Source organism: Lutjanus erythropterus, chromosome 5, assembly GCF_056507025.1.
Source record: "Lutjanus erythropterus isolate fLutEry1 chromosome 5, fLutEry1.hap2, whole genome shotgun sequence".
NCBI classification, from domain to species: domain Eukaryota; kingdom Metazoa; phylum Chordata; class Actinopteri; order Lutjaniformes; family Lutjanidae; genus Lutjanus; species Lutjanus erythropterus.
Window position 1 is genome coordinate 13,238,453 of NC_139321.1, and position 14,364 is coordinate 13,252,816.

Below are 14,364 nucleotides of genomic sequence, written 5' to 3' on the forward strand. Positions count from 1 at the left end.
TCCCGGCTCCATCCTATCATTCTCCTCTCATCTCTTTTCATGCAGGACAAACTCGACGCAAAGTATTCATTACAGCAAGGTTACAGCTCTGTTCCACATATGATAAGATGACAGTAAATAACATGTAATCTTAGAAGCATCTGGCACAGTGATGCTCTTTTAATCCCTGTCACAAAATGATTCAATTTGGCATTTTTTGGTCATGCTGAAGTTTGAAATGATACAGCATGTAATTTTTGCTTCCTTCATGGAGACGTGCGTTGCTCACTGTCATAATATTGAAGGTATTTTGAAAGTCAAAGTCTTCCTTCTGTCGCCATATTCTCTCTGTACTTTTTCTTTCCTCACTCGTCTCTCACACTGAGACAGCCTCAGTATTTGTCTCACCATATTTCATTTCACTTAAGTAAACAAAAATGCAAAATAAATGATGCAAGTCTTGGTTTGTACGGGACTCTTCAGCTTGGATAGAGTTCTCCTCTCTTTGGTGTTTTGAATGTTTTGGATATAATGCAAATAGATTTTCACAGCTGAAGATGCAATAACTCTGAAGCTTTTGTCAGATTCAATTTCACCTCGCTGCTCACCTTGTTTAAGTGTGCATCTTTTGATTTAGAACCAAATCCTTTCATTTAGGTTTTGGACTTAAATTGGGGCTGATCCTCTGACTGTGTCGCTTTAAGCTTTGTGGGCGAGCCAAAACAATCAGAGGAGCTGATCCCTCAACCAGAATAATACAGCTGCTGGAGTGCTTCAAGGGCTGGGTGGTGAACCAAATTTGTAATATGAATTATGACACAGAAAATTAAAACCAAAGAGAATGGTACATTTTATTGCAAATACCACTACAGTGTAGTCCAGTATCACTTGTTGTTTTTAAGGGGTAAAGTTTTGACATTTTAATGGTGTGCCTCTAAGGAACAATCAAGAGCCACAGAGACTCTCAGTGCACACCCACTGAACCGAAGAATGAGTGAGAAGAAAACAGCGTGTAAAGCCAGAATATTTTCACATTAAGCTTGGTGAATTAAAGATTTATTTCAACCAGAGTTGGTGATTGTTGGAACAGTGGAAAGAGAAACTAACACGGTTTTGATGAGTTCTAACATTATTTTGTTTCTGTGGAGTTTAAATGAAGTGTCTTAGTTCGGCAAAAGAAATAAACTTCAATTCAGAAGGTGTGCGGTTGTATTTTTCTGTTTAATAAGGAATAAATGTGCAAGAATCGCACATTTCTTGACATTTTGAGTGTATTTTGTTCATTTACTTGCCACTCACATATATTTTCCAGCTGAAACTCACACACACACGCACACACACACACACACACACACACACACACACACACACACACACACACACACACACACACACGTATGCACACAAGTATATCGACAGCTGACAGTTGTTGAACAGACAGTGGCTGGTTGGAAAAGTTACAGTTGTTGATTTGGTCTTCTTTGCTTGCTTGTGGTGCTTTTACCATGGCTAAGTAGGCTACATAATTGAACAGTTAAATAGTTTTTTGTCTGTTTTTATGACCTGCACGGGGTATTTTATTTTGAAAATTGATTGGAGCGTTTATGGTATTTCTGCTTGAAGCATATTTGAAGCAGAGCTGGGAGCCACTTCTGGGATGGGCGCTGCTGGTGGAATCACAAGAACTGTGTAGAACGGCAATGATTTGCTCCGGCAGACGTGACTCAGCCGTAACACGCCGTACCTGGTGGAATCAAGCCGTAAATGCTTAACCCATAAGTGCTAACGTCAGTATGCAAACAGGTTCACAGTAGCAATGCTAACATCCTGATGTTTACAATGTTAATCTTATGTTAACCACCGACATTATTTAGCATGGTAGCATTTGCCAATTAGCACAAAACTCAGACAATGAAAGTCTCTCTGGAATGTTTGTGTTTCTTTTGTTAAATGTTAATTATATGTATATTTCACAAAAAAGCTACATATAGTTATATTTCTATTTTAAGTATTCATGAGCAGATTTAAAAGGCTTTCTTTTATGTTATGATTGTCATTGTTGTTTGAAATTGCAGTCCAACAACATTATCACACTACTGAAAAAGAAGGACCAGAAACAAGGCAGTGGAACCATAGTTGTCTTTTTTATTCCACTGATTCTTCCTCCTTGTCAAAGCCTGAAGCCTGTTTTACCCACAGTGCAACTTGTCTTACAACAGTTTACTCTGTGAGTTGGGCCTTTTATCCAAGTAATGGCTAAAGCTGCTAGCCTCAAGCAGAAATGAAGAGTGGACTACAAGGTCTGGTAAGCTCACTTCTTTCACTTGTCCGAATTATTTTATTTATTTTCTCTAACTCTACAGCCCCAACTAACTCGGACATTTATCAGATTTCACAAAGCTCCCACAGTGCCAAAAAAGGCTTTATACAATCTTTTTCACATATGAGTAGTACTCCCTAAGACCTGTAAACAGACTTTGATGTGTAAAATCAGTGGATTTACCCTTGAAACTTTGCTATCGAACTCTTGGGGCTACTTCAAAATATTGTGTGATATGATTACCTTATGATGAACTATTTTTGTATTCATGTTTTCCCAAAACCTAACATTAGCAGCTATTAGAAAATTAGAGTGTAAAAGAGTGTGGGATGTTGTGAATGAGACCCATCGCTTCAGTTTCTCGGTTGCTTTCAACTTCAGCAAGTGAAAATATGTAGTTTTGTTTGGAAATCAGGTGGGTAACCTATCATTTTGACAGTTAGAATAAATCTGAATTATTTCCATTATCTGCCATCAACCAGGATTAAAAAAAGTTCCTATACACTAAAGAGCTTTTCACTCGGCACTTAGCCCAGGGCTAAAACCATTCTTAGAACCTTCTAAGCACCCGGGATAAGGGAGCTCTTCGCTCTAGGCTAAGAAAGCTTTCACACTGGCACAATCCTGGCACATTCCAAAATGAGCTATGAGTTACCAAAATAAGGCCTTTATATACCAACAGCAATGCAAGCAATAGGCACAAACACGTGAATGATACAGAGGCAATTTTGAAATGCCTAAATATTTACTCCAAGCATGACAGTTGTGCAGCAAAAACCATGGATTCGGTCATTTTCCATAAACTGTTGAAGCTTGATATACACACCATCATCATACTGAATCTCATTTGCTGTTCTTCTCCACACACTGATTTTAAAATTGTTGTTTTTGTAGTTCTTTTCCCTTTTGTCGAATAAAACAGACAAAAAACCTAAAGCCACAATGCTGCTTGGCAATTGTTCATTTGAAAGCTTGGATTGGCTGGACACAGGTTTGAAAAATATTAACGTGCTAATAAACAGCACAAAAAAATGTGTCCATTGTGCAAAGCCCTTAAGCTGACTTTAGCCTAGGGCTTGTTGATCCTTCTCTGGAGCACAGTTAGCCCCAAGTTTGCGAGGACATGCCCTAAAAATTTACAAAAGATGTCTCTAAAAGGTGCCAGTCGCATTATTCCAGAGTAAACATTAGTCTCATGTTCCAACAGACTTGAACCCAGGGCCGGTAGCAGTGCAGTATGAATCATGTAATCCTTGGCTTATGTTAACCAAAGGTTAACAATGTTTGTGTCAAACGGTGTCAAAGGGATAGTTCACACAAAAATGAAAATTCTGGTTTATTTTGTTAGTGTGCAAATCACTGCTGGAGTTTCACAGGAGGTGAATGGTGACTGGTTTACAAAGCTTAAAGAAAAGAAAAGAAAAGAAAAGAAAAGAAAAGAAACCCCAACATAAACTGCTTCCATACTGATTTCTTGGAATAATTCAAGTCTCCTTAAGTCATGACCGTTTGGACACTGTCACAACACACACACCAACTTCGGAAAGTGTGCATGTGCATGTGAACGTGGCCCCAAGCTAAGGATCTACAGCGAAGTTTAAGACTAAAAACATGTTATAAATAAATTTTTTGTAGTCAACATGATGGAGCTTTAGGAGACTTGGATTATACCAGACAAGCAGTATGAAAACTGGTCACCAGATTCTGCAACGCTCCAGCAGTGTTTTTCAAAACTAAACCCAACCTTCAATCGACATGAGTAGATGATGACTGAATTTTCATTTTTGGGTGAACTATTCCTTTAAGTCATCCCAGGGCAAAAAGCCCTTAAGACTGTGTTCAACCGTTTTAGGGTTTAAAAAAAGACGTGTGACATTAGGAACACAGCTAGCTGAGTGTAGAACATTATAATATTCATGATATTTGTGATGAACTAATATGATTACGTTTGCATGATTAATTCAGCTTTAATATCTTAAGCTGCTCTTTGGTTTCACCCACTGTGGTAATCGAGGGTATTCTGGTACAGTGTGTTTCTTTCCAACAGATTTCCTGCCTGTCGGATGCCAACCGTCCTATTGTTGTAGAGAGTTTCTACAACTGAAGCAGCCAAGTCGAGGGGATAAGCTTCTCAAACCCCTCTCCCTTCTGACACGCACACACACATACACACACACACACACACACACACACACACACACACACACACATAGAGTACAGTAAAGAACAGATGAATCCACGCACACAGACAGCACAAGCATGTGTTTAAGCATACTGATCTGTGTCCTCTGTGTCTGCACGCACAAACACATGCTGAGGAATACTCAGGAGCACTTACACAAAGAGAATATGAATATGATGAATTCTTATGTCAGTGTGAACACTTGTCTATGAGAATTAACGACTATTTAACGCTGGACCAGGGTCTGCTGCAGCCTTCTGCTCTGTGTGATTAAAGAAATCTGTTAACCGTATAAGTGGCACGGCAAAGTTAACCGATAAAATGACTAATATATCACTGTTCCTCACTCTTTCCGACACACTGCACCCCAAAAAAGGCTCCTGCTGTTAGATTAAAAACTATTATGCTCAGGACCAATACATTTTTGTTCAAAGTTTTAAGAGAAAAAAACATTCTGATGGGTTTGTCTGTGATGGATCATGAGTGATGATTGAGAGGGATTATTTTTATATGACTCTATATGTTTGTTTTTTGGTGGTCATATATGTCCTATTAGATATGAGGACATGCTGTACTTCTCTGACGTAGGTTGATATTTTAGGTCTGTGTTGTTGTTTATGGGACACAAAGATGCTGTTTAATTAAAGCACTGTCAGGTCTGTGTGGAAATACTTTAGTTTTAGTTTTGGGTAAAAGTCTCCTTGATATATTTAAATCTTCTAGCAAGGACATTTTACAGCAAAATAATCTTTTACAACATTAAAGTTTTGCCTGAAAGAAAAATACAAACTTGCTTTAGGTGAGTACTAGATAAAAAAATGTAGAGAAAAATACACATTATCAAGAGTAAATTATGAGCCGCCGGGCCAAAAACAGATCAAACAGATGTAAGGATATTTGAAAAATAAAGAAGAAACCAATCCTTTAATCACTGAGTTTGTTTATTTGATGGACCAGACACTTGGACAAATCTATTTTTTGGTTTCAGTCTGCACCTTCATCAGTGAGAACACTGAAAATCAATGTGAATCACAGACTTTCTCCATGTAAATTACCATATTATCATATCAGCGCTGTCCAAACACCAGCGCAATTATCTGTCACTGCAGCAAGATGACCTGATTTCAAATAGATTAAAATAAACCTGATAAGTCTGAGAGTAAGATAAAAAATGTTTGTTATGCTTGTCACTGTGACAGTGTTTCTCTCTGGTTTCTGAATTAATGTCATTTCCATATTAAAAGCTACATCAGTACCACTGATCATCCCGTGGATGATATTAAAGAGGCCATGGAGGATGTTAGTCTTTTAAAATGACATTTACATTTAGTCACCAAAAACACTGTATATATTCCACCGTCTGGACTGGCATAATATTTACACTAAGAGGTGAAAATATAGAAACGCCGCCTTCTCAGATGGAGTGAGTTCTCCCTTCAATTTGCATATGCCTTGCTTCATAAACCATCATTAGACTGCTTTCAGACCGACATTACCGCTGCGTGATGGCTTTTCAGCAGAGGTGGCAAAAGTACACACATTCTTCATTTAAGTACAGATACTTAAAAAAGAAAAAAAAAACTCTGGTAAATGTAGAAGTACTGCTTTAACTTCTTCACTCAAGTAAAAGTGGAAAAGCTGTGAAATGTACTCAAAGTATAAAAGTCGTCCTCTGAAGGACATTTCTACTGAGCGTTTCTTTGCAAAGCCGACTGAATGTCACCTTTTCTCCACGATCGAGGCTCCCTCTCTGTCTGTTTCATCTTGTTTCATTATGTTAAGTCTTTTACATGTTGAATATTTTTTCTTCTGTTGCATCTTTCATGTTGTTTTTCCTCGTTACATCATTTTCATCTTAAGTCTTTTGAGCGGTTTGCTTTGTTACACCTTTTATGTCTTGTTACGGGTTTCGCGTGGTTTGTCTTGTTTGTTTCTTTTTCATGATGTTCCATCTTCAGTGTTGTTTTTGGTCTTGTTTTTCATTTTACATTGTTTCATCTTGTCAAGACTTTTACATGGTTTGCCTTGTTAAATCTTTTTTTTTTTTTTTTGCTGTTTTTCCTCATTATCTCCTTTTCATCTTGTTTCATCTATTTTGTCTTGTTACATACAACAGGTTGTTTCATCGTATTACATCTATCATGTGGTTTTCATCTTGTTTTGTTGTTTTTGTCTTGTTATGGCTTTTGAATCGTCTTTTCTATTTGTGACTGTCCCATCCAGATAGGTTGAAATCACCCTCGATGCTGGCAATGATACAAAATAACAATGTGCAAAAATGCCCTTCAAATAATTAAAACTAAAGAAAACAACCTGTTTTTAAAATTTGAGTTGTTAAGTCCTTCCTCACTCACAACATGCCCGCGGAGCAGTGTCTGCACATGGCCTGCCTTATGGACATCAAATGGGTAATGATTCACCTGCTTTTAGCACTGTCATTAGTTTTTAATGCTGTGCTCACAATCTGTCTCATCAGTCTCATTAAGATTATTTCTCCGAGCACAAGGCAAGAACTGGAAGCGACTCAGATGTGCATATAAACATTTTGATCAGATGTTCTCTCATCTAGAAAATGTTGGCTGGACAGTCAGAGGATTTCCAATTTAAATTATGCAATTGCGTATGGTACTTTGTTTAATGCAGTTCTGTTCCAGCAAAAGTATTGTTCTGTTTTTGTTTTCATTTCGTGCAGCTGTTCCTTTCTCTGGTTGCCAATCTCTTAATCAAGCATAGATAAAAAATGCAATTGTACAAAGAGATCCACCATCTGAAATCTTTACAGCCTCTCTGTCATCATGACAACGGAGCTGCCAAAGCCGAGAGGTTAGAGAAGCATGCTGTGATCAGAGAGACAGGATTCATCACTTCTGAATTCAACCCTGTCTCTGATTTAAATGTCCCAGAGGGACGGGACATCCCACTTGAATGGCTGAAAGTTTCCTCACTCACTCCTGGAAACCAGTACACAATTCTCTTCTGTGCGGTTCCACTGCTCTGAAGTTTGGATAAGTGATGTGTTGAGGAAACGTTCAAAACTCCTGGGTGACTGTGAGTCCACATAAGGTTTGCTTGAGATGTGTGAGATGATGTGTTGAGAATGAAGCACGACTTTTCACAAGAAGGAGGAAAATAAGATGTCTTACATTAAGAGCAAACTGTCTAAAATAAGAAAGAGAATATGAGGGGGAAAATATTGTAGAATTTCCAACTATTCATAAATCAATATGCAAGTTTTTATGTAATTTAAGTTGCTCTAAAAATTGTGATTTAGTAAATCAAGTTAAAATATTTGTAAAATTTTAGAAATATGTAAATTGGTTTCTAGGAAACATTAAGAAACAAAAATCACAAACACTGTTACACAGCTTCATTAAATACTTTTTGTTATGCCATTCTAAGGTCTGTTATTTATGACTAACCGGACCGTTTCCCAATTCCCCATGCCCAACTTGTGAGATACCACAGCTCATACAGACAAGCAAGGTACCCAAAGGCTACTTTTTGAGTTTTGGTGAGGATGACTGGACATGAGCAGCTGTACATAAATCCACTCCACATCCTCTGGCTTATACATCAAGATGCATCGAGAATCGTTTTATCATCGAACCGTAGCTCTCTGAATTGTAAACGAATCAAATCATGAGGTACCCAGAGGTTCCCACTCCAAGCAGCCTCCCTGTGAACATGACCGTTCACAAGAGAAAAAAACCTCAGTGAGCAACAGGAAACACTTAACCAGTAAACACTCTTTAAGTTATTTGCTGCCTTGGACTGCTTCAGGACTTACCGTGTGGATGTGAAATAAAAGCTAAAAATGAAACCAGTCACAAAGCCCTCAAGTGAATTTATCATGAAGGCATTGCCTTTTACAATTACCATGTCTGTATTCTAGCTTCCTGGCTAGCTTGCCATCTCTTTCAGTGTCTTTTATGGTGCACTGGCAGGCCATTTAAGTCATATTGAAAATGAGTAGATTGGCTTAGTGGCAATCTTATTAAAACCTCTTCATCCTAATTCAGTAATGTGCTTAAGGCTTGTGAGCCGTCTATTGAGTTAAACTGTGCTGTCAATCACCACTCTCATGTGAAAGCATGGCTGACACACACACGCACTTATAACTGTCATCTGTCCACTCATCAGAAACCATGACTGGTACACTAATCTACAACCGCACACACGAACGCACACAGACTGAAACCGAAGAGCATGCAACCATGTTGATTTTAATAAGGCAGGATGTTGTACTGACGAGGGAGAGCACAATTTAACATAACAAGAACAACATAATGAAAAACACCTACACCGCCTGAGTTTCAGCTAACAAAACATTAACCCCATACCAGCTAGAGGGCTGCTGTTTTCTAGCGGACCTCTAACCTCTCTGAGCAGTAAGCATGAAACAGAATTTCCTCACAGTGAGCAATATGTATTCATATTATTATAGTAAATCAACAAATGGCTGCAATCTTCATCTTAGAAAAAGTAAACTTCTTTAGAAGAAAGGTGTAAACAAAGACAATGTCCCCTAAAAGGCTGCGATTATGGACTAAAGCATTGTGCAGAAAATATATTATGTCTTGGATGAAGAGCTCTAATCAGCATTAGCTTGTTTTTCCTACTTTGCATTGCTGACTGTGTGCATTACATCAGGTTCTCTAACACAATATAAAACAAAACTATAAAATGCAGATATTTTAGGCCTTTTACAGTTCCGTTTTAATAATTTGATTACAATTTGTTTTAAATATTATACAGTTTCTTTGGGCATTTTGTAAAGCCATTTAACAAAACCCTCCTTTAGTTAGTTTGGGGGAAAATTACATCAAATGTCAAAGCAAGACTGTGCTTTACAAGAAAAATAACAGCATCAGTTATTGAAGTAAATGCCCAAAGCCTTATTATTAGGATCAAGTGACCAAGTGGCTCACAAATCAGTCTCCAAATGTTTTGCTCAGTAGAGACTGAGGACAGTCTGCCAGCTATTGTTGCTAAAACTGCGTGAAAACATTCAGAGTTTTCAATAAACCTGCTTACCAAATCAACCAATCCAAAGTCTTTAAAGCACCCCTCATATTGAGGTGGTGACATGCAGAAGGTATGTGGTCGATACTGTACAAGGCATGTTTTTGACAAAATGTAAAGGACGTTGGTTTGTTAGCATCTGTTTTCACCGCCTTTTAAGCAGCTATCTTGTATTTAGAAGTCCCCATACAATCAGTTGGCAGCAAAATCTTCCATCATCTTGTATTGTGTCTAGTGACCAAGACCCCCAGTGCCCACTGGAATTGACTTTCATCAAGAAAACATCAGACTTTGAAATGACATGCCACTCTCAATGACAGTCAACTTTGTTTTTTAACCATACCACATAGTGTTGGGCGATGTCTACCAACCTGGCATATGACATTGATATCGTTGATGGACGATGATATTGTTGCTGGGTCTAAAACGGTCTTCATTTTGACATTACATAAATATATTAAAAAAAAAAAAAAAAAAAAAAAACACGATGTGGAAATGTAAAACATTGAACAGTAGTAACAGCTTCTTTTTATTTTCTCTCCCACATGTCAGAAACTCTTTGGCAACTTTGAGGGGACAGACTGCCTCAAAAACAGAAAGCTTTTAAATCACAATGTTACAATGGCAGAGGGCTCAGTGGTCGATGGCTGTCAGCCATCACCATGGACAATGCCATCTGCCCAACCCGAATGCTACTCTCATTTCCTAACCCTACCAAAGTAGATATTTTAAATAAAACCATACTCTGTCCCCATACCTAACCAATCTTACTTGTATCTGAACCTAACCAGCTATAAGGGTGTAAGACGAGTAGATTTGTGCGATGACAAATATTGTCGTCCTGCTGAAAAGGAGCGTCAGATCCAAAATTGATTTAATGTGTTGTTATAGAGGGCGATTAAAATTAATTTGGAGGACTTAGAACTTAGAATATCATGACAGAACTTGAGAAGAAGAAAAGAAAATGTGAAACTGAAAGCACTGCAAAGAAATTACAGTGTTACTTTGACTTGCTGTATGCTCATTAAACTGTCTGGTAGGGTCCAGCTGATGGTCAATGCCATCATCCATCGCTGATGGCTGACAGTCATTGCCCTCTGAGCCCTCTACAATCATCACTGTGATTAAAAAGCCTCTGTATTTGAGGTGGTGTGCCCCCCTCAGAGCCATAAGGCAGGAGTTTCACTCCTGTTTTTGACTTGTAGGAGAGGAAAGACAGAAGCTGCTGCTGTTGGTTCTTGAACCCAAGACACTTGGTTACACTGGTGCCAGAGGTGTTTCTCTACAAACTGCTTAGTGTGTGTCTTTCAGTCATATTGTTTTCATAGCTTAGCTTCCTCAGGATAGATAGCTGGCTAACTTTTGTTTCAAGCAGGTACAGTGAAGTTACAGACATGCAGTGTGGACACAAAGACCTTTTTAAACCTGACACAGAGGGATGTAATAGTTGATCTGCCTGCTCCCCTCACTGAAGAGTTTTCTTGGCTGAGTGAGGTAGCTGGACTTTGCGGTCAGAGTGACAGCAGAAAGCTGCGGTGAGCAAGCCGGCTTTTCTGTTACAGGACAGCTACCACAACAGTTACGACTCTGTATGAATTTCCAAGGGGCGGTGACAAATTGTCGGTATGTGACGAGTTTCAAATGAGACCGGCAATAGTAGTGTAGCAAGCGTGTGTGTCTTTGTAACCCTCAGCCCAATCTTTAGTTCAGCCCCACCAATCATCCAATTTCTTTTGGGTGTCAAGATTTTTTTCCCCTCTCTTTGTCACACACGCACATACACACAGCAAAAGATCAGTGAAGGAGGAGAGCTATCCATCTCTTTGGACTTCCTTCAATTTATCCATGGATATGGTGCAGGGAGTGTGTTCTTGGATATATGGAATATATCAGGGAGCCACTGAATCACAACAGCAGCCTGAATGGTTAAAGTGGTACATTGGCCAAATGACTCACTATGTGAAAAAAACAAAGACACCTATTTCATTTCTGGTACACTACTAATGGACCACTCATGACAGGATATTAAAAGGTATTTGACAACCATTCATGCCACATACAGCAGTGAAGTGAAATTATGTTCAATATATTCACTATTAAGGCTGTTTGCATGGTGTAGTGTATGTGCATGGGTTGAACAAGAGAAGGAGAGGGAAAGAAAGGAATAGAAAAAATTAATTAATTGGTCTACCTTTTTTAATGAAGCATAATTTGTCTGTATTAGTTTTTCTTGGAGTGAAATTAAATTGAGACCCGACGTTCCAATATTTAGTGTCCTACTGGGTAATAATCCCAGGGGAACGATGATTTTTATTTGACTGTCGCCCCAGTTATCTCCAGCTTTCTGCCTGTGGTTTTCTCTGCTCTCTCTAAAACCCGTATTTTATATGGAGAGAACATTATTTATTTTTTTTTGCGCAAGCTGTGTTTACGAGCAACATCTCCATAATTTGTTTTCATTTTTTAATGTCATCCAAATATACAACCTTTCCCACAGAGAGCTGCTTTAAAATGTCCTAGGTGTAAAATGCATTGATTCATGCTTGTTTGGAATTGTTGATAGGCAGTTAATGTCCCAAACTTATAAATGTCAAAAAAGTGTAAAAGCAAGTAGCCATTAGTGGTGACCTTTAGCCCAAATCATTTGCAGTGAAAACACATACTAAGTTAATATTTTGAAAAAGTTTTACATCCTTCAGCTCCAAGTTACACAGTGGCTGACATATTGCAATAATTTGCCTTCTGAACTAAGCAGTAAATATTGACAGAGGTCAGTGAATCAAAACCATCCTCTGCATTGATGACTGTTGCACATGTTGACTACACTCTCTCAGTTATTCTCCTGTCTTACATGTTGAAAGACTGTCTCCGTTATGCCTGCAATTCTTTTCGTAGGTAACGATTTGACAGTATCCTGATCACAACAGTTAAAGGCTGTTCCTCAGGAGATGGCTCAGGAGGTAGAGCCGGTTGTAATTCCAGTAAACTCCAGTTTCCCCCAGCTACTCCTTAGGACAGGTTAGAGAACTTCACTATATATTGAACTGTGTATGTGACCACTAAAGTTGATTCTTCTTCTTTCTGATAGCTTTGATGTCCACGACCCTCAACGAGAGTCAGTTCGTGATTGATGCTGTATGAGCTGCAACATGTTTTTTGCCCTGTGATGAATTGGCAACTTGTCCAGGGTGTAACCCGCCTCTCGGCCAGTGTCAGCTGGGACAGGCTCCAGCCCCAGTCAGTGGTTTCAGAATGTAAGCAGACAAGTTAAGTCCTCAGGTACAGACTTCTACACTTAATATGGTACAATAGCTTGCCAATACACTTGCCCATTAAGAGAGTTTGCCATTCTGGTCTTGTTATTTATAGAAGTCAACTTGATTTACTGTATACTAGCAATATGCTGTCAGATAAGAAATCACGTGGGTTTACACCTATAGACAGCAGAGTGGCACAGTATGCATGCACAGTAAGCACACTGTGGCCATAACCCAGAGGTCAATGGATCGAAACTGTCCTCTGTTAATGGAAGATGTTGTCCAACTCCATCTAATCCTTCCCTACATGTTAGCAAGAACTCACTTGTGGTAGAAATAGTTGTGAGCAAACGTGTGCTGTTTCAGCCTTTGACTACAATGTTGTTTCAGTGAAACATTTATTTTTTTATATCACTGATCCAGGCAAATGGAGGCTGAGATAGTGTGGCTGAGTGGCCTAAGGTGCTACTCTGAAGCTCTAGTGTCTATGATGTTCTGTGTTGGATTTCCACTGCTGTCAATCAGACTTTTGTGTAAATACGTTGTCGCCGTACCTTGATGAGGGCAAAAGGCAAATGTGGTTCGACTGTGCAGTTATAAGGTTTCATTACAAAAAGTTTCTGATAAAAAAAAACTAAAAAACTGAGCTGCAACATGTGTCAGTGACCATGAACTGGATATCCACTCAGTAGCGCTGGAGGACGTTAGTGTTCCATGTTGATATCGCTATGGACAATGATTGTTTTTGGTTTTTTGTCTTGCTGAAAACCACTGTTCCATGCCAATAAGAGGTTAAAAGAGAGGTAGTGTGGCCGAGTCGTCTAAGGCGCTGGATTTAGGCTCCAGTCTCTAAGGAGGCGTGGGTTCAAATCCCACCACTGCCAGATGTACCTTTAACTACATGGAGTTTAAACAGAGGTGATCTGATTTGACACCATGTACATAAAATCTAACTAATCTCTAATAGTTTCACAAAGCTATGATTCTTGAAAGCTATTTCTGCTGTCTCAGAAATACCTGCCATGTCTTCATCTTCACTCCCAAAAGTTCCTGTCATATCTTCATGTCTTTTCTCTCGTCTCTTTGTGTTTAATGCTCTTTCAATCCTGTCATCAAGAAGAAGGCTGAACAGCACTGACTGGTAGCCAATCATCGCTGTATCCTGATAAGGGCTTTAGTCAAGTGACCAGAGGGTAATCATGTTTATATCAAGGCCGATTCATTGTGCGAAGGAGCTCTCGTGTTAGGCATCTCCATAAATAGATTGGGAATCGAGTTCAAAGCAACGGACATCAAGAGGCCAGAAGTGCAGCACACAACAATGCAGAGAAGAGAAAATACAGTTCTCAAGTTGATGGCATGAATGATTGCATTGACAGTCATTTCAGTGGAGTGTGGGCCTGTGAAGGGAAAAGACAATGTCTCTGTGAGTCAATTTGAGTTTAACTACAAAGACATTCATGAGTAGGAGGAGCAATTTAGAGAAAAGGGAGTCAAAGTGAGAAAAGGGTTTTCTGTCAAATTGTCTTTTTTAAGTTTTAGACAATGAAATGAAAATTGCACTTTATGTGAAATATTTAATTATTCCAGTTAAAACTACTGTT

The 14,364-nt window shown here is 38.8% G+C and overlaps 1 non-coding gene across 1 annotated transcript; it reads left to right on the forward strand.

Annotated features, from left to right (window-relative positions):
* Positions 1 to 13,562: 13,562 nt before the first annotated feature.
* trnal-uag (transfer RNA leucine (anticodon UAG)) lies at positions 13,563 to 13,644 on the forward strand. Its single transcript has one exon. It is a non-coding gene; the product is annotated as a tRNA-Leu (tRNA).
* The last annotated feature ends 720 nt before the right edge of the window (positions 13,645 to 14,364 follow it).